This window comes from Heloderma suspectum, chromosome 16 (genome assembly GCF_057233095.1).
Source record: "Heloderma suspectum isolate Gila_16-S chromosome 16, 16-S_ref, whole genome shotgun sequence".
Lineage (NCBI taxonomy): Eukaryota > Metazoa > Chordata > Lepidosauria > Squamata > Helodermatidae > Heloderma > Heloderma suspectum.
The window spans coordinates 11,395,172-11,415,416 of NC_139473.1; the positions used below are offsets into that span (position 1 = coordinate 11,395,172).

At 48.0% G+C, this 20,245-nt stretch overlaps 1 protein-coding gene across 1 annotated transcript in view; it reads right to left on the reverse strand.

Annotated features, from left to right (window-relative positions):
* Positions 1–20,245, reverse strand: part of CCDC92B (coiled-coil domain containing 92B) — a 41,653-nt gene that overhangs the window by 12,271 nt on the left and 9,137 nt on the right. The gene's annotated exons all lie outside the window — the stretch shown is intronic.

Here is a 20,245-nt window from a genome sequence, read left to right on the forward strand (position 1 = left end):
CTGCTGGCGTGTGGCACCAAAGGATTACCTCCAAGGGCATGCAGCCCCCGACAATAAAAGAAGGTTCCTCAACCCTGAGGTAATGGAACGCGGACGTGTCCTAGAAAAACAGGTCATAAGGGTTTGGTCAGTGAGACAGGTTAGATGGCCATCTTTGGGATGCTTGTGATGGGCTGTGCTTCAGATGTCAGGAAATGGATGCTTTTCCTGTACTGGGTTCTAGCGAATCGTGAGCGCAGCGGAGGGTGGTTCTAATGTCTGCAGGACTTCTCACTTGACTCCTCAAGCCAGGAGAATTCTGGGCTTTTCTGCAAGCATGCCAGTTTGATACTGATTGATTGAATGCATTTTTATCCTGCCTTTTTTTTCCTCTTGCAAGGAACCCAAGACGGCTTACATTATCCTCCTCCTCTCCATTTTATCCTCACAACAACAACCCTGTGAGGTGGGTTGGGCTGAGACTTTGTGACTGGCCCAAAGTCGCCCAGTGAGCTTCCATGGCCAAGTGGGGACTAGAACCCAGGTCTCCTGGCTCCCGGTCTAACACTCTCACCCCTATGCCACACTGGCTCTCAGTTTGATATGCCTGCAATTCCCTCATCTGAGCTCCCAGTGGAGCAGGGAACCAGTACCTTATCTTTTGGGTTCCTGGTTCAAGTCTTGTGGTGGTCTTGACAAGTGTTTGCCAAGTCTTGACAAAAATCTATCTGGAGTGGGGAGGGTACAATTGAAAGGATGGGGAGGCCAGCAGATAGGGAAACTGGGAGAGATTTAGGCAGGCAAAAATTGAAATGCCTGGGAGGCCACCACACAAGCCAGGGCCAGATCCTGTTGCCCAAATCAAAACCCAAATCTGACCTGGAAGTATTTCTAGCCCAGCCTTTCACAACCTGGTGCCTTCTCACCTGGAAGTATTGAGGCTGGCTGAAATGCCTGGGAGGCCACCACACAAGCCAGGCCAGATCCTGTTGCCCAAATCAAAACGCAAATCTGACCTGGAAGTATTTCTAGCCCAGCCTTCCACAACCTGGTGCCTTCTGACCTGGATATATTTCTAGCTCAGCCTTCTGCAACCTGGCGCCTTCTGACCTGGATGTATTTCTAGCTCAGCCTTCCGCAACCTGGCGCCTTCTGACCTGGATATATTTCTAGCTCAGCCTTCCGCAACCTGGCGCCTTCTGACCTGGATGTATTTCTAGCCTAGCCTTCCGCAACCTGGTGCCTTCTGACCTGGATATATTTCTAGCTCAGCCTTCCGCAACCTGGCGCCTTCTGACCTGGATGTATTTCTAGCCTAGCCTTCCACAACCTGGCGCCTTCTGACCTGGATGTATTTCTAGCCTAGCCTTCCGCAACCTGGCGCCTTCTGACCTGGATATATTTCTAGCTCAGCCTTCCGCAACCTGGCGCCTTCTGACCTGGATGTATTTCTAGCCTAGCCTTCCACAACCTGGCGCCTTCTGACCTGGATGTATTTCTAGCCTAGCCTTCCACAACCTGGCGCCTTCTGACCTGGATGTATTTCTAGCCTAGCCTTCCGCAACCTGGTGCCTTCTGACCTGGATATATTTCTAGCTCAGCCTTCTGCAACCTGGCGCCTTCTGACCTGGATGTATTTCTAGCTCAGCCTTCCGCAACCTGGCGCCTTCTGACCTGGATGTATTTCTAGCCTAGCCTTCCGCAACCTGGTGCCTTCTGACCTGGATATATTTCTAGCTCAGCCTTCCGCAACCTGGCGCCTTCTGACCTGGATGTATTTCTAGCCTAGCCTTCCACAACCTGGCGCCTTCTGACCTGGATGTATTTCTAGCCTAGCCTTCCGCAACCTGGTGCCTTCTGACCTGGATATATTTCTAGCTCAGCCTTCTGCAACCTGGCGCCTTCTGACCTGGATGTATTTCTAGCTCAGCCTTCCGCAACCTGGCGCCTTCTGACCTGGATGTATTTCTAGCCCAGCCTTCCGCAACCTGGAGCTTTCTGACCTGGATGTATTTCTAGCCCAGTCTTCTGCAACCTGGTGCCTTCCCAGACTTTGACTTCCATCAGCCCCAGCCAGCATAGCCAGTGGCCAGGAATGCTGGGAATTGTAGTCCAAAACATCTGGAGGGCACCAGGTTGGGGAAAGGCTGTCCTAGGCCATGGGCTTGTAGGAGTGTGCGGAACCAGATGGGCGATTAATAAATTTAATAATAAATAAAATAAAAATACAATCTCACTACCAGTCTTGGGTTTAAAGCTCTCTTGGTGCCACGAACATCAGAGGCACTTTTGGTGGGGACCGGAAAGAGGCTGGTCACAGGCTCTGGAATTCCCTGCCAAGGGAGACTAGCTTGGCTCCTTCTCTGCTGTCCTTCTGCCAGCAGGCAAAATTGATTTTATTCAAGCAGGCCTTTATAGCACGTAAGCTGGTCTGTTGGGTTGGGTGTTTTCCTTATTTTATTGTTGTATTTTTTAAATTGTGCTTTTAATGTATTTGTTGAGTGCCATTTCCTGGTGGACAGGCGGAGTACAAATCAATCAATCAATCAATCAATCAATCAATCAATTGAATAATAATAATAATAATAAGAAGAATAAGAATACCATACTGCCTTGTGACACTTCGTATCGTCAACTGCCTCAGCGCTTGCACAAAGGAAGTTTAAATCCTAACATGCTAGTTACCCATTTATCAGAAGAACCCTATAGGATGAAACCAAAGGCCTTTCTCATTCAACCTCCTGTTCCCCCCAGTAGCCAACCAGATTCTAGGAAGCTCACAAGAAGGACATCAGGGCAATAGCTGCCTATTGGGGAATACTGCCTCTGAAGTAGGGATATACGGATTTTGTTAAACTGTTCCATCTGTGTTTTGTGGATTGTGAGTCATCTTTCAATCCATCATCCGCTCATTGATGGAATTGGATTTTTTCTCAGAGTTGTAAGAGAATTACATTCCTGTTTGCAAATGTGCTTTTGGGCAAGTGTGCGTTAATGCTAATAAGAACTTGTGCAACCGCCCCTCCCAAGTACAAAAACAGTCCGTAAAGCTGGATTCATAGAAATCTGAACTCATTTGAATCCGCTGTGGATTTCTCTGACGCCCTTACTCTGAAGGTCGCCTAGAGCTATTATGATGAATAGCTATTGACCCAAATGGAGGCTTGTAGGTGAGCGATTTCTGAGGAGAGGAGAAAGGCTGTTGCGTGAAACCTGAAATGAATTAAAACCAGAGTAAATTAGCAACAGAGGGTAACAGTGCAAATGAGCAAGCGAAACTAACAAAACTTAAAGCAAACTTTAACGAAATTTAAACAAACTTAAACTAACACAACTTAAAACAGAAGTTTTAAAAGAAAAAGACTGGGAAGCCTGAGGAAATTTTAAAAAGCCTTTGCTTGGTGCTGGAAAGATCACAATGTTGATGCCAGTGAAGTGTCTCCAGGAAGGGCATTCCACAACTGGGATGCCACCACCAATAAGGCCCTCTCTCTTGTAGTGACCTTTCTCACCTCATTTGATGGAGACACCCAGAAAAGGCCTCAGAAGATGGTCTTATGGTCCACATCAGGATATGTAGGAGGAGATCAGGTACCCTGGCCCCAAGTGTTTAGGACTTTAGAAAGGATAAGATCAGCACTTCAAATTGGGCCTGGAAATGGACTGGAAGCCAGTGCAGATGACATTGGTGTAATGGGTTTGTATTGACCATCTTTTTGCAACAACCTACTCTCCAATAAGTTCCCTAAGTTCACAATACCACTTCTAGACCCTCTGGAATAGTCTCTCTGAGCCTCCACGGTGTGGAGATTTCTGTTTGTTTGTTTGTTTGTTTTGGTGATAAGGCCGAAGCGTCGTTCTTTCAAATTTGCTCCCATGTCCCCATGTTCCATCAAGAACCTTGGATTTCGCACATTTCATTTCCAAATCCCAATCAAACGCCAGCTCTGCCTTTTGAACTGGTTTTGGCCCGATAAACTCTGGGAAACACAGGACAGGGGCAGAAATGCCTGCTAGGATAATGTTCTGCCTAGCTGTTTTTGCTGTCACTATTTCCAGTCTCGTAAAACCAGGCCAGACCCCAGAGGTGGTTACGTTCTGCTCATCAGAAAAACACACAATGCTCCTTCAAACCCGAGAAACCGATCCCTTTTGGACAGCAGTTTCTCTGAACAATGCAACAGGAAGATCCAAATGCTATTCCTCACCCCATCGCAGCATAAAAACCGACAGCGAGAAATTACATTTTAAAAAACCACGATGTTTAATTGAACCCTAAATCTGTCATCAGAAGCAACCACCTCATTTAACCCCCATGGCAGGACTACCCCAAGAAAAAGGGGTTCCTGCCAAGTACGTTTTACCCCCACTCACCTCCCTTAACTGGTTCCATCTGTCCAAGATCCATTGCACCCAGAGCAATCTTATGCATGGTTACTCAGACATTAAACTCCTATTGAGTTCAGTGGAGCATACCTGCAGGTCATTGTGCACAGGGTTTTAGCCATAGATTACCCTCCTTTTAAAAATATACACTATACAACATTACACATGTGTGTATAATACTTGTGAATATTAGAGCTGTGCACAAATGGCCTCTCAAAAATCTCCAGCCTATTTGTGGGCAGAGAAATTGGGGGGACTATTTCACCGAATTTCTCCTAAGGGAGGAATAAATTCTCCAACAGTTTCTCCCAGATAGGGCTCACTACTGGCAAGGCTGTAGCACAGCTTCTTTCTTTTTTGCTAAGGGGTTTTGGTTTATTGCACTGCTTCTGTGGGTGGAAATGGCATCAACCGTGCTGAGGCTTCCACTTTTCTGAGGCAGAATTTTGAATTTCTTTTTTGAGTCTTTTTGAGCTTACCTGCATTTCCTGAACTGAAAAAGCCCCAGGGGAGGAATTGCCTCATGACATCTTTCTCATGATGGCTTTAACTGAAGTGCAGGAAGCCAAGGAGGCTACAGGCTGCCACAGACATTACTGTACAATGATACTCATGCACACTCCTTGACCACCTCCTATGCAGAATCACAGAATAGTAGGGTTGGAAGGGGTCTACAAGACCTCTGAGTCCAACCCCCTGCTAAGTGCAGGAGTCCAAGTCAGAGCATCCCTGACAGGTGGCTGTCCAGCCTCACAGAATCATAGAATAGTAGGGTTGGAAGGGGCCTATAAGACCATCCAGTCCAACCCCCTGCTCAATGCAGGAATCCAAGTCAAAGCATCCCTGACAAGTGGCTGTCCAGCCCCATCTTGACTGCCTCCAGTGTGCGAGAGCCCACCACCTCCCCAGGTAATGGGTTCCATTGTCGGATTGCTCTAACAGTCAGGAAGTTTTTCCTGATGTTCAGCCGGAATCTGGCGTCCTGTCATTTGAGCCCATTCTTCCGTGTCCTGCACTCTGGGATGATCGAGAAGAGATCCTGGCCTTCCTCTCTGTGACAACCTTTCAAGTCCTTGAAGAGCGCTATCCTACCTCTCCTCAGTCTTCTCTTCTCAAAGCTAAACATGCCCAGTTCTTTCAGTTTGTCCTGATATGGCTTTGTTTCCAGTCCCCGATCATCTTCACTGCTAGACAAGCTTCCTCCAGAATCTGCGATGGACTCAGCCTCACCAGGACTAGATACTCATACCTAGTTTAAATCAAAAACAACCACCCCCAAATGGCCCAAGTCACAGAGCACATCTATTTCTGTTCTTCAGTTCCTTCCTAGCTGATCCTGATGTTTCTGAGGTAATTAATGGGATGTCATTGAATTAAGAACTACGGAAGAGCTAAATTGAGGAATGGAACTTAGAAAAATGAGTCCCCCCACCCCCCAAACCCTGTAATAGTTAATCCTTGTCTTTTCTCTTTTTAATTGGCTTTCATGTTGACTCTAATCTTCCTTGCTTGAGCCAATGCTGGATGTAGCTGGGAGAATAATCAGTAAGGCTCCCACTCCTTTCTCCTTGAGGATCCCCCGAGAACAAGAACGGTGGCAGAAACATATACGTCATGGTGTACGCCTTACAAATTTCTGGAAAACTATTCTGGTCTCTCTTGTGATCCCATTGGAAATCAGTGACCGTCTTACATTTTGTCTTTCTTCCTGCAGCTAAAAATGGTTCCAAATTAGAAAACGCTGCAAAATGTCTCGAGCCCCCGAGGGAAACGTAGCTCAGCATTTATGTGAGATGGCGAAATCGGGCTTGGGTTGAGTCAGGGTTTGTTCACACCATCGGGGTTCAGAGTTTGGCTAACTCAGGCTAACGGCGGCGAGGTAACGACCCCAGTGGCAAGGAAATCCCAGGCGTTCTCAGCACCCCAAGGCCAAACTACATGGGACTGGAAGTAGTCGCTGGAAGTTGTGCGCATTTGTGTGTTTTTGACCCTAAAAAACAGCCGCAGCTGTTCACCTCTTCGTCCATTATATGGGCAAAGATGTCACAGGTCAGGAGGGATCAGAGATGTGTCAGACTTTTCCCAGTGCTGGCTGCATCACACCTCCAACAGTTTATTCACACACACCCCTCGCCCCGTACTTTGTTTCTTTCTGCTCTGCTACTCTCTCTCTCCCCTGCACTTAAGAGGAGGGGTCCAGAGCTCAATGGATCCCTGGTTGTAGGCACTGGGAAATCCCTTGCCACAGACCTTGGACTCCCCCCGACCCCCAACGCTTCTCTCTTACTGCAGTTAGGCTGAAAAATGCCTCCATTGGTTCCAGTGATTGCAGTGTGTGTGTGTGTGTGTGACTTTTTGAAGGGGCATCGCAGTGTTGGAGAAGGGAAGCTTTGCTTTCCCCTCCTCTGCAGCCCCTCCCCAAATCCCCCCTTGCTGAAATGAGGCTTTTAAAAAGCCTACATTGGCACCAAAACACCTCGATGCAGCATGGACAGGGGATCACTGATCAGAGATAAGGCAGGGAAGCCTGTGGGCTGGATGGAGGTCAGTTCCTCATCCCTGTCTTGGAGGGTTAGGGACGTTTAAGCACTAGGATTCTAACACTGCCATCAAGATATTGTGCGCTGGACTTGAACAGGGTGAGTGGCACAACAGAACTTCTTCAGCACCATGATTCTACAAGTCAAGGCAAACTGGCACTAGCCTGCTGCTAAATGAGTTGCGTTTACTTAGAGCTGAATTTAAGCCCTAGAGGGGCCGTTGGTCTGAGAAGCACGAGAACAAATGATCAGACCATTATTATGCAAGGGCTGCACTTAAGAGAGCATCTTCACTCTTGGATTACAAAAGTGCCTCCTTCTTCCCTTCCCTGGTGATGTGACTGTTCCAAGCAAACAGCTGTAGGCTGCTAAGAAACCGCATAGTTTCATGCTCTTTGCATCTAACAACCTCAGTGTTTAAAGAACAGCTTCTCTAAAAAGCATCCCTTCTGAGAGCGCCTTGGACTGCAAGAAGATCAAACCAGTCCATACTCCAGGAAATCAAGCCAGACTGCTCACTTGAGGTTATATTAAAGGCAAAACTGAGGTACTTTGGCCACATAATGAGAAGACAGGACACCCTGGAGAAGATGCTGATGCTAGGGAAAGTGGAAGGCAGAAGGAAGAGGGGCCGACCAAGGGCAAGATGGATGGATGATATTCTGGAGATACTGAAGCTGAAATATTTTGGCCACCTAATGCGAAGAGAAAACTCTCTGGAAAAGACCCTGATGCTGGGAAAGACTGAAGGCAAAAGGAGAAGGGGACAGCAGAGGATGAGATGGCTAGATAGCATCACCGATGCAATGAATATGGACTTGAGCACGCTCCGGGAGAGAGCGCAGGACAGGAAGGCCTGGCGTGCTATGGTCCATGGGGTCACGAAGAGTCGGACATGACTGAACGACTGAACAACAATTCTGGAGGTGATGGACTCGACCTTGGGGAAGCTGGGGGTGGCAATGGCTGACAGGAAGCTCTGGTGTGGGCTGGTCCATGAAGTCACGAAGAGTCAGAACCGACTGAGCGAATAAACAACAACAACTCCCTACTCAGCATGTGCTGGAAACAATGTTCTTTTTCTGTAGTGAAATCTGTAGGAATTGGGGGCTGGGGGAGGAGGGGGAGAGAAAGGACTGAGTTATGGCCTTGGGGCTTCAGTGGGTTGATTTTAGCTCCCAGGCACCTTTTGCCTAGATAGCTAGAAATATCTGTTTGCTAGCCTTCACTTTGGTTGGATCTGTGATAGATTTTGCTCATTGTGGGTGCTGTGGAAGAATTTGTTGCCATGTTGCTACACATGGCTTATGCTTCCCCCCTTTTTTGCCGTGGGTTATCTTTCCCTCCCTCCCCCCTGGCCTGAATTATGATACATTAGCTGTACAAATATCGCTCCATGCTGACACACCAGACACCTCTTCACTATGAGGGGCATGAAGCACTTTTGCATTTATTCTTCGGCAATATGCTGGAACATGTAAAGCAGCTCTCTCATATCTCACCAGAAGTTGCGGGATCTGTGTGCAGATGCCATGTGTGGTGAAAACCTGAACTATGCAAAGTCTCTTCAGACCCTAGACTGGCTCCATCCACTCAGGCTGGCCATTGGATCCTCTTGGAAAGTGAGGCATTGCTTGGCCCGGGCCCCGGCTCTATTTCCCAGGGCCCCGGCCCTATTTCCCAGGGCCCCGGCTCTATTGATGCCAATAGAAGATTTTAATTGCACAGGGTGGGGGCAATTTTCCTACAGGAGAGAAAGAGAGAAGTGGGAGGAGGACAGCGAGAGGTTGCAAATTCATTGTATTTGAAGAGGAACTCCTGATCTGGAATTTATTTATTTATTTATTTATTTATTTATTTATTTCTATACCGCCCAATGACCTGGGGTGGGGTGAAAATGAAAGAATGCATTTTCTTTGTGGTGATTTGGATGCAAAAATGAATGGGCTGGCTTTGCCTTCTGTGCAATTTAAATGAATCCTTGCCATTATTTCTAAACACAGAGATATAAATTAGCATATGCACATTTTATCTGTCCTATGGGCCTGGGAGCTGAACCTTTTAAGTGCATAGCAATGCCTCTGCTGGACAGAAAGAAGTATAAAGTGCAATCCTATGCATGTTTAGACAGAAAAAAAGTCCAACCATTCCCAGCATGCCTCAGCCAGCATAGCTGGTTGGGGCATGTGGGGAATTGTAGGACTTTTTCTGTTTAAACATGTGTAGGATTGCGCCCTAAAAGGGCTTGCTGTTCCAGTTGAGCCTTGGTCAAGGAATAAGGGCTTCCTGAGTTCTGGTGTATTGCTTTCTCCCAGGTTGTTCATGGCCCTGACTTGTGGCTAGCTCCTCAGCCCTGCCCCATGGTTTGTCCTTCTGTCCTGACTTACTTTTCAGTCCTTACTCGTAGCTGATCGCACTGTTCATGGCTCCCCTCAGACTGCTGCCCAAGGTCTAGCCCTGACATATATTAGTAGAAGTAATTGGCATTTAATGCTCAGCTTCAAGGACATCTTATCTGTCTGATGCTTCTGAAGGGTTACAAAATAATGGCTATCGCAACTGGTGTGTGGCAGTGAGATTCTATGGGCAGGTCTGGTGTATCAGCTGTACAAAAGTCTATTGTTTGAAGCCAATGGCATTTTTACATAATGATGCACCAAAACTTCAGAATGGGGGAGTGTGGAGTATGTGAGGGGGTGGGGGCAGGGAAGCTCTCCAGGCCTTATATTTCAGATGACATCCTCAAAGGCATCACAAGACCTGGAGCCTGGAACTTAATCAGACCCAATCTGCCCTGCCCTCCCTGGAGGAGGATTCATCTGAGGAAGAAGAGGAGGGGGAGAGCCAGCACAATGGCCCCAGCCAGAGCTAAGGAAGGCACAGGAGGTCTTGGCTGACAGACCTCCCCTGGAAACACTGCAGGAGCAACCCATGTGGGAACAAATGATACTGCCAAGCGGAGCTACGAAGAGATCACGTCAGACTTTGAAGCTTTGGGAAGGAAACTCAAGAACTTTGGGGCCCAGATAGTTTTCTCATCCATCCTTCCAGTAGTTAGAAGAGGGATAGAAAGGGAACAAAAAATACTCCGGGTGAATGACTGGCTATGAAGGTGGTGCCGACGAGAGAGATTTGGATTCTGGGACCACGGGCTATACTTCCTGGAAGATGGGCTGTTGGCTAGGGACGGGTTGCACCTCACAAAGGATGGGAAGACTGTGTTTGGCCACAGCATGAAGAACTTCATCAGGAGGGCTTTAAACTGAATCCTACGGGGAAGGGAGATGTAATGTTGGGGGTAACAATGGACATAGGCGCATGCACTGCAATGGAGAGAACAGCTCTGATAGCGCCCAATTATAGTCTTCAGACACATGTAGGAAGAAAGCCAGACTATGAAGCACATGGTCTTCGATGTCTATATACTAATGCCCAGAGTATGGGAAACAAACAGAACGAACTTGAACTCTTAATACAAGAGGGAAATTATGACCTGATAGGTATAACTGAGACTTGGTGGGATGACTCTCATGACTGGAATACAGCAATCGAAGGATATAACTTGTTCAAAAAGAACAGGAGGAACAGAAAGGGAGGTGGGGTTGCACTGTATGTGAAAAATACATATCTCTGCATAGAAATACAGGAGGAGGAGCTTGGTAGCCCCATCGAGAGCATCTGGGTTGAAATAAATGGAGCAAAGAATAAAAGTAACCTGGTGGTCGGAGTCTACTACCGGCCACCGAATCAAGGGGAAGACAAGGATGAAACTTTTGAAAAGCAAATAGCCACTGTTTTAAGGAAGCATGATGTAGTAGTAATGGGGGACTTCAATTTCCCTGATATTTGTTGGGAGACAAATTCTGCAAAACATGGCCCCTCCAGGAAATTCCTGACTTGTGTGGCGGATCACTTCCTCCTACAGAAAGTAGAGGAAGGAACTAGAGGATCGGCTATCCTTGACTTGATCCTAACCAACAGAGATGACTTAGTGGATAAAGTAGCAGTTACAGGAACTCTGGGGGAAAGCAACCATGTTGTACTTGAGTTCTTGGTTCTAAGGGAAGTAAAAGCCGAGTGTAGTCAAAGGCGTACCCTGGATTTTAGGAAAGCTGATTTTCATAAACTCAGAACAATGATCAGTAAGGTCCCATGGCAAGCGATGCTAGCGAGAAAAGGAGTCCAAGATGGGTGGGAGCTTTTAAAAAAGGAAATTCTCAAGGCACAATCACAAACAATTCCAACAAGAAGAAAAGGTGGAAGACAACAGAAGAAGCCAATGTGGCTTCACAAAAAGCTTAGGGATGACCTGAAAACAAAAAAGGACACATATAGGAAGTGGAAAGAAGGCCAAGTAACAAAGGAAGAGTACAGGCAGATAGCACAGAATTGCAGGGATGGCGTCAGGAAGGCTAAAGCTGAGAATGAGCTGAGGTTAGCAAGGGATGTTAAAAACAACAAAAAGGCTTTCTTCAGCTACGTGCATAGTAAAAGGCAGAGGAAAGAAATGGTGGTTCAGCTATTAAATAAGGATGGCAAAACGATAACAGATGACAAAGAAAAGGCAGAGGTGCTCAATTCCTACTTTGGCTCAGTCTTCTCCCAAAAGAGGGTCTATGACCCCCCTGGCAAAGGCGAAGTACAGGCTGAAGGGGCAGGATTGCAGCTTGAGATCGACAGGCATATGGTCAAGGAACACCTCATTACTTTGAATGAGTTCAAATCTCCAGGGCCAGATGAACTGCATCCTAGAGTCATAAAGGAACTGGCAGAAGAACTCTCAGAACTGCTGTCTATTCTCTTTGAGAAATCATGGAGGACCGGGGAAGTGCCAGATGACTGGAGGAGGGCTAACGTTGTCCCTATCTTCAAAAAGGGTAAAAAGGAGGAACCTGGGAACTACAGACCAGTCAGTCAATCCCTGGGAAAATTCTGGAGCAGATCATAAAGCAATCCATCTGGAAGCACCTTGACAACAATGCCGTGATTACTCGAAGCCAACATGGATTTGTCAAAAACAAGTCCTGCCAGACAAATCTGATCTCATTTTTTGATCAAGTAACCTCCCTTGTAGACCATGGGAATGCTGTAGACATCATATACCTCGACTTCAGCAAAGCTTTCGACAAAGTGCCCCATGAAATCCTGATGAGCAAACTAGCTCGAAGTGGGCTAGATGAAACAACGATCCGGTGGATCCACAGTTGGCTACAGAATCGGACTCAAAGAGTGCTTATCAATGGGACCTTCTCAAGCTGGGGAGAGGTAACGAGTGGGGTACCGCAGGGCTCAGTCCTGGGCCCAGTGCTCTTCAACATTTTTATGAATGACTTGGAGGAGGAGGTGCAGGGAATGCTGATCAGATTTGCAGATGACACAAAATTGGGAGGGATAGCTAATACCTTGGAAGACAGAAACAAAATTCAAAGTGATCTGGATAGACTGGAGCACTGGGCAGAAAACAACAGAATGGCATTTAATAGGGACAAATGCCAAGTTCTGCCCTAGGAAAAAGAAACCAAAATGCACAGTTACAAGATGGGGGATACGTGGCTCAACCACACTACGAGCGAGAAGGATCTTGGAATTGTTGTCGATCACAAGCTGAATATGAGCCAACAATGTGATGTGGCTGCAAAAAAGGCAACTGCTATTTTGGGCTGCATTCATAGAAGCATCGCTTCCAAATCCCGGGAAGTACTAGTTCCCCTCTACTCAGCACTGGTTAGGCCTCATCTGGAGTACTGTGTCCAGTTCTGGGCACCACACTTTAAGAAGGATGCAGACAAACTGGAGAGGGTTCAGAGGAGGGCAACAAAGATGATCAGGGGACTGGAAACAAAGCCCTATGAAGAGAGACTGAAAGAACTGGGCATGTTGAGCCTTGAGAAGAGAAGACTGAGGGGAGATATGATAGCACTCTTCAAGTACTTGAAAGGTTGTCACAGAGAAGAAGGCCAGGATCTCTTCTTGATCATCCCAGAGTGCAGGACACGGAATAATGGGCTCAAGTTACAGGAAGCCAGATTCCGGCTGAACATCAGGAAAAACTTCCTGAGTGTCAGAGCAATACGACAATGGAACCAATTACCTGGGGAGGTGGTGGGCTCTCCCACACTGGAGGCCTTCAAGACGAGGCTGGACAGCCATTTGTCAGGGATGCTCTGACTTGGATTCCTGCATTGAGCAGGGGGTTGGACTCGATGGCCTTGTAGGCCCCTTCCAACCCTACTATTCTATGATTCTAACCTGGCCCCTCTCGGACAGTTCCTGGAGTCCCCCAAATGCTGGAAGCAGAGCCTGAGATAATCCATCCCTCTGAATGGCATAGAATCAGATGTGAGCACCAAAAGAACAGAAGGAAGTCACAGCGTGGGGCCTCCCTTAAAAGCAGCACGCTGACCCAATTAGCCAGCTGTGCTGATTAACAACATGCTATAAATTCAGCCCCGCCAATGCCAGCTCTTTGCTGCAAACAACAGTGCCTCAACCTCGGCTTTGGCATTCCGGGATATCAGATCTGACAGGCTCCTCGATCCTTCGGCTACCCATCCGGACAACACTTGCAGACACCCCCCTGACTGGCCTTGACGCTTGAGTAAATGGACAGTGGTGAACCAACCTTTGGACTGCTCTGACCTCACCTCTGCCTGTGCCTGCATTGAAACAGAATACAATCTAAAGTGAGCCCAAATTAGTTCCTTTTAGGCCCATTCTGAACTGAGTTTGGGGATGTTCACCTCCGTTGTTGAACTGCGCTGTGATTTTGCTGCTCCTGGAAAACTCTGAACCGGGACCATTCATTCTCTTGTGTCTTCCTTGCAGACATACCATGTTGATGGATCGGTGGTATTTCATCATTGATTGGAAACCAAACTGAGTGTGTCATCTGAGGTTCTGAGTATTAATATCTAAAGCAGGTGTGTGCAGTTTTATCTTCCAGGAACTACAGAAAAAATTAGCAGAGGTGGAGGGAATCTGAAGCATTTTCTGCATGTATTTATGCAGGATGGGAGATGAGCCAAATTCTCTCTTGCGTATGTCAGGTTAATTCCAATAAATTACTCATTCCAGCATTGTTAACAGCGTTTCTCTTCCTGTAAAACCTGCATCTAGAAATATTGGGATGACAGGGAGCTGGAGGGCTGTTTTATAGTTGCTCCCAGAACACAAGTGTGTTGGGGAGGATCCAATAAGCATATGGTACAGTCCTCTCAGAATTGCACCACGTTGGTGTGCAAGTGAAGAAGTCTCACGTTGCTCTCTATGTATTCTCCCCTGCCCCCCAAACAACTTCATGTGGAGAGCTAGCATGTCAAGGAGATGTATTTTAGCCTGGCTTCCTCCTTGATATTTCCACATGCAGGTAATTTGTTAATGTGGGAGATCTTGAATACGAAGAGAACACCGAGGAGGGATATGAAGGCACTTTTCAAGTACCGAAAGGCTTGTCACGCAGGGCTGTAACCTGTTCTCTTTCATCCAAGACTGTAGGACTTGAAATAGCAGCCTTAAGTTACAGGAAGGCAGATTTTGGTTGAACATCAGGAAAAACTTCCTAATGGTCAGAGCAGTCAGATAATGGAAGCAAAGGAGGTGCCTAGGGAGGTGACGGGCTCTTTGTCACTAGAGGTATTCAAGAAGAGACTGGTCAGCCATCTGGCAGGGATGCCTTAAACTGGATTCCTGCACTGAACACTGAACACTGCACTGAAGTCAAGTTGGACTTGATGTCCTAAATGGCCCCTTCCAACTCTGATTCTATGAGATTCCCCCATTTGCAGCCTGAAAAAGTGGCATGACGGACCGTACCATATACTTTTTCATCTGCATGTTTGAATCTATCCACAAAACGCTGCTGAATGTAGCCTCCTTTGCTGATGATCTTCTGGTCCCTTTGTTGATGATCTTCTGGTCTTTTCAATCAAAGCCCAAGATGGCACCCCAAGAGAATTAGAACACGATTTCATCTTTTTGGTGCTATAATGAAAAGGTTGGCTGGATGTTCCTCCAGTTGGCTTCCTTTCCCCCTCCAGCCTCCGCCTCTGAGGATGTGGGGAGCACAGTTATGTTACTAGACATGCATGCTTGGAGCGGTTGTTCTAGAGCTTGGGGGTAGGGGAATGTGATGTGGCCTTCAGCATCTTCTGGCTCTCTGGATGCTGTGGGCCTGCTCTTGCTTTCCACACTGCCCCCTCCCAGTGTCACTTTCTCTTCTGTTGTATGTGTGTCAGAGGTAGAGAAGGGATGGGGTGGCACAGAGAGAGAGAGAGAAAGACCAATGCAGTCCTGCAAACTGCCTGACCTTGGCTCTGGCTGTGCTCACTGTGAGCTGAAGCCTATGGCTGACTTGTCCCAGGGGTCAATGACCCCAGGAAAAAGTTTCCCCACCCCTGTTCTAGAGTGACGCAGCCTTGAACACGATGTGGTGCCATCAGCTTACTGGGAAACTAAGGCACAATGCCAGTGGAAGGCCGGTTGCTCCGATGTCAGTGGGGCAGTGAATCCCCTCCAGGTTTCAGTCAGAACCAGTCAGGACAAAAAAGGAGCTCTACACCTTGGATAGTTCCTTTAGAGTTCTGACTGGTTCTGGCTGAAACCCAGAATGGACCCCCCCCCCCACTGATATCAGAAACACCAGCCTCCACTGACTTCAGCCGCAAGCCGGCTTCCCAGCCTGATCAGCAAGAGTGCCAGGGGTGCAAGACGAGTTGGCAGTTTTCCTGCACAGAAAGCAGCATCCATCACTTGCACAATGGCCAGGCAAGCAAAGGGGGCGGGGGGAGAATCGGGATGGAAGTGGCACATTTACTTCTTTAATTAGTATTCTGAAACCTTGATCTGCTTATACATTTGAGGCAGATGGAAAGCGTCCAGAAAATTGAGCCTCCCCCTCTTTTTTTGTCATTTAGAAACACAAGTCTGCTTTGTCGGTATGATTGTGTAACTGAAAAACAAACACTTGGTCTGGTGGTTCCATAAAAAGAAACTGCAGCTGGGCAAAACTCCTTATGTAAGGGGGAAAATAGATCCCCCTCTTTATTTTTTTTGCAGGGCAGCGGAAAAAAACAGCTCTTGCATCTAGTTTTTGGGGTGGAGGCAGGAGGAGGCAGGCCTGGGGAACCTCCACCTTGCAGGCTGAATACAGCCCACAGGGGTTCTCCATCCAGCCCACCAAGCTTCATCCCTGGCTCTGGCCCCAGCCCTGAGAGAGGGGAAAGGGCTTATCTCCGAACTGCAGCACGCAGAAGCAGGAGTTAAACTATCAGTTTAAAAGAGTATACCATTTTGTCTGATCTCAGAAGCTAAGCAGGGTCAGCCCTGGTTAGTACTTGGATGGGAGACTGCCTGGGAATCAGGCTTCCTGCATTGAGCAGTGGGTTGGACTTGATGGTCTTGCAGGCCCCTTCCAACCCTATGATTGTATGATTCTAAAACGTAGTGATGGCCACCAATTTGGATGGCTTGGAAATGGGGTGTGAAGGTTTGAAGCCTACGGAGGCAAGGAAAAGGAAAAGGCCAGGCCTGGGTTTTTGTAGAGAGGGGTATCTCTCAGAGGAGTAGTGTCATTTCTCCAGTTACATTTCAGTTTCATTTCCCCAGTTAAGTTTCGATGCTTCAGATTTGAGGAGGGTATAAAAAGAGAGTGTCAGCAAGACCAGAGTAGTAAGAGCACTCAGGAAGAGCAGAGCCTGAAGGGGGTGCAGGAAGAAGCAGCCTGGAGAAGTCTAAGTACAGCTAGGGTAAAGGAACATGTGTTTTGCAACTTTTATTTTCTCTTAATGCCTTTTGTACCATTCAGCTCAATTGTGTAAATACCTTGAGTTGAGATTTGCTTGCTTTAATGTACCAGTAAGCTGTTGTGGTGAAACCCTGTGTCTAGACTGTCAATCACCCCACACCTTCAGCCTAAACCCCATGTTACTGGAAAGGGGAAGGTAAAAGAAGGAAGGTGGGACCCTTAAGGACGCAAGAGATCCTTAAGGAGTTGCTCAGGGGCTCCAGGTCATAAGGGGAACCATGACAGGGGGTTAGACAAATTGCTGGAGGAGAACGCTCTCAGTGGCTACTAGTCCTGATGGCTAGATGCTACCTCTAGTATCAGAGGTGGTCTGCCTATGTACCCCAGTTGCTGGGGAACATGGGCAGGAAGGTGCTGTTGCACTCGAGTTCTGCTTATGGGTTCTTGGTTGACAGCTGGTTGGCCACTGTGTGAACGGAATGCTGGACTAGATGGACCCTTGGTCTGATCCAGCAGGGCTCTTCTGATGTTCTTATCTCCAAGTAGCACCAGATCAGAGATAACACATTTTCCCCAGCCCAGTGCTGAGCGAGGCTCCTTTTCTCAGCAAGCACTGAGCAGGGAAAAGGTCTTGCTTCCCATGTGCTGTGGGTCAGCAATAAGCTCTTTCCTCAGCACTGAGAAAGGGAGTCTCTCTCAGCCTTGGGTAGGAAAAAATCCCTCTCCCAGCTGATAAGTACAGATTATCTGAGGAGGGTGGTCAGGGAAGGGTGTGTGCATGTGCGAGGATGGCATGTGTATGTGAATGCGGTATAGATGGTGTGCGGCTGTGTGTAAATGGAGCATGTGCCTCTGTCTGAAAACGAGCGTAGAGTGTATGTCTGCAGTGATCCCATCCACACTGGACAGTGGTCCCACCCACTGCTGGCATATGGCCTCCATGTACTGGCACGTGGCTAATTTGGCCCTTGGATAGCTCCTGTAGAGTTCTGACTGGTTCTGACTGAAACCCAGAGCGGATTCACTGGGCTCCACTGAACCGGAGCCACCAGCCGCCACTGGCCCCACCCCTGGCCTAAGGTTTTCAGATGAAATTTAAGCAGAGGAGGGGATGGTGGCAGGTGAGCCTTTGCTTTTGATGTGGCTTATTCCTTCTCCCCCATGTAACAAAGCTCCAGCTGGAGGGTGTCATTTTGAGCAGTGGGGGAAAAGGGCCTGCTTGAGCTTTTCCCTGCCTGCTGTTTTGCTTCCTTAAATAATACCCAGCTTTTTTCACCTTGTTGTGGTGGGTAAATATGAAAGCAAAAGTCTAGTTGTGGCTCAACTGATAAGTGTTGCGATTAATGGTTGAAGCAACATCTGTGTTCCCTGGGATGCCTTTAGGACTTGTAGGGCAATAGTGTTTCCTAGGAGCTCTCCTTGGTCCTGCAGAGACTCGCTCTTCCAAGGAGCTCTCCCTGGTCCTGCAGAAACTTGCTCTTTTTAGGAGCTCTCCCTGGTCCTGCAGAGACTGACTCTTCCTAGGAGCTCTCCTTGATCCTGCAGAGACTCGCTCTTCCAAGGAGCTCTCCCTGGTCCTGCAGAAACTTGCTCTTTTTAGGAGCTCTCCCTGGTCCTGCAGAGACTGACTCTTCCTAGGAGCTCTCCTTGGTCCTGCAGAGACTCGCTCTTCCTAGGAGCTCTCCTAGGACCTGAAACTCCAGTTGGAGCTGCTGGACAACAGTGTATGCAGCTTCCCCTGACCTGGTGCCCTCCAGATGTTTTGGACCACAAACTCCACAAGCCTCAGCCAGCATGGCCAATGGTAACATCTGGAGAGCACCAGGTTGGGAGAGGCTGTGCTATGCCTTCTCTGGGAGCACTCTTTGGTCCTGCTCACCATACCTGCCATCTGGAGGTTGCTTCCCAATGATGGACAACTCCTGATCAAGGTCCATGCCTTTCAAGCTTTGCCTAGTGTTTCCTTGGTTCATAGATTGTCTTAAACAGGACATACAGCCATTCCAACCCCCCACAGCTAGGACCTTCTGTTCTTGTATGACAGTAACCGGGGATTTAGTTATCTAGAAACAGCCAAAGCAGTGTTCCTCAAACTTGCTCAACTCCTAAACTTCCACTACCTTCTATGCTTCCAGCGATATTCTTCTGTTCCACGGATGTAGGAAGAGAGCTTTTCATACATTCATGTGTATACAGTTTGCTACTGAAGGTGAGGATGTGTGGATGGGGGTAGTAATCTTGCATTGGCATTAGAAAAAGAATACAGCAGCAGATCTCTGAGTTCCCAGTTAAAACCATTCACAGGGAAGCATCTGCAAGGGCCTTTAGGGCATGGGAGAGGCTTCCATTACTGCCTAGCAGTGGAAAGCAGTTTCCAGGTAGCAGGCAGGATGTGTCTCTGGCCTCTGCAGGATATTGAAGAACTCTTTAGTAAGGCATACACCAGCTTTCCCCAACTTAGTGCCCTCCAGATGTTTTCTTATTCCTATTAGCCCCAGCCACCATGGCCAATGGTCAGGAATGCTGAGAGTTTTTGTGCAAAAGATCTGGAGGGCACCAGCTTGGAGAAGGTTGGCATATGCTAGCGTCCAGCAGTAAGTATCTTCGGGACCCAGGATAGCTCCTAGGAAGCGGGTTCTAGCTTCGGGACCCAGGAGAGCTCCTAGGAAGCGGGTTCTAGCTTCGGGACCCAGGAGAGCTCCTAGGAAGCGGGTTCTAGCTTCGGGACCCAGGAGAGCTCCTAGGAAGCGGGTTCTAGCTTCGGGACCCAGGAGAGCTCCTAGGAAGCGGGTTCTAGCTTCGGGACCCAGGAGAGCTCCTAGGAAGCGGGTTCTAGCTTCGGGACCCAGGAGAGCTCCTAGGAAGCGGGTTCTAGCTTCGGGACCCAGGAGAGCTCCTAGGAAGTGGGTTTTAGCTTCGAGACCCAGGAGAGCTCCTAGGAAGCAGGTTCTAGCTAGCACGCAGGGGAAACTCTGCAAGATCTACAAAAGCTCTCAGAGAAGGCATGCAGTAAAGTAATGGGGTGCTCAGGGATGATGGGATAGGATGATGGGGTGCTTGGAGTTCTTCCACCCTTCCACAAACCCACTGTGGATCATGGAAGGTCATCTGCCATGGGGCATCCAACCCACCCAGGGCTGGTGGGGAGGAAGGTACCCCCTGCCTTGGATCTTTGCATACCTCCTTCCAGGTATCTCCCCACCCAAGGGAACCCTTCCCACTGCCCTGCCAGTTGGGAACCAGCAGCCCGAAGATGAGTTACCTGCTCCATATTTTAGTTCCATCATACTCCATTCATTTATGGAATTTTGTTTCTGTTTTTTTTTTTTTAACATCCTTAAATTTGAGCCTCAGTTAGCAAATGTAAGACTAGTTCTACTGTTTCCTTTGCCTCTTCAGAATGTGCTTCTGCAAGTAAGCTGGATGTGCAATTGCCCCATATGCCAAAACCGATACAAATGAGATCAGTTAACAGCGATGCACACAGCCAAGAGACCGAGTATTGCGGAAATGGATTCTCTTTGGAGAGGAGATGCACGTACGCAGGGTTTTAATGATGGCTTCTAAACACAATGCATTTTGTCCTGCCGCCCCCACA